Raw genomic sequence first — 610 nt, forward strand, 5'->3', positions numbered from 1 at the left:
GTCAGGCGGTACTGGCAATGGCCGCGCTCAAAATGGTGTATTTTATGTGCCACCTGCACAGGAGCCAGTCCAGCGGCACTGGCATCAACATTTTAATTCTAAATTATAATTTGTTTTGAAATTTTAACATATGAATTTTTTTTTAATTATTTTTTCATTGAATAGATAAGATTACTGGGGTAAGACTGCACCACACCCTAGATAGGATTACTAGGCATCGCATCATGTTTGCACACAAGACTATTACTACACCGTACCTCACTGTCATTGTGCACCCCTAACACAGTAAACTATTTGATCCCGAAACCTGTGGTTACACACCCCCGATGTAGTGTGTGTTGTGTGTTGGCACTCCATCGCTTACGACGTCGAGGGTTCCAGTTGATTCGATCAACGGAACAGCCTGCTCGTGAAATTAACGTGCAAGTGGCTGAGCACTTCACAGAAATGTGTACCCTTCATTTGATCCCAAGACTGCTTCACACGCCAGACACAGTAACCCAGCAACTATACCACGCTAAACCCGCACACCCATCATTTGATCCCAAGCCTGCTCCACACGCCAGACACAGTAACCCAGCAACTATACCACGCTAAACCCGCACACCCC

The 610-nt window shown here is 45.7% G+C and overlaps 1 protein-coding gene across 1 annotated transcript in view; it reads right to left on the reverse strand.

The window, feature by feature from the left end:
* Positions 1–610, reverse strand: part of LOC106881661 (zinc finger protein 569) — a 3,780-nt gene that overhangs the window by 857 nt on the left and 2,313 nt on the right. The gene's annotated exons all lie outside the window — the stretch shown is intronic.

This window comes from Octopus bimaculoides, chromosome 29 (genome assembly GCF_001194135.2).
Source record: "Octopus bimaculoides isolate UCB-OBI-ISO-001 chromosome 29, ASM119413v2, whole genome shotgun sequence".
Lineage (NCBI taxonomy): Eukaryota > Metazoa > Mollusca > Cephalopoda > Octopoda > Octopodidae > Octopus > Octopus bimaculoides.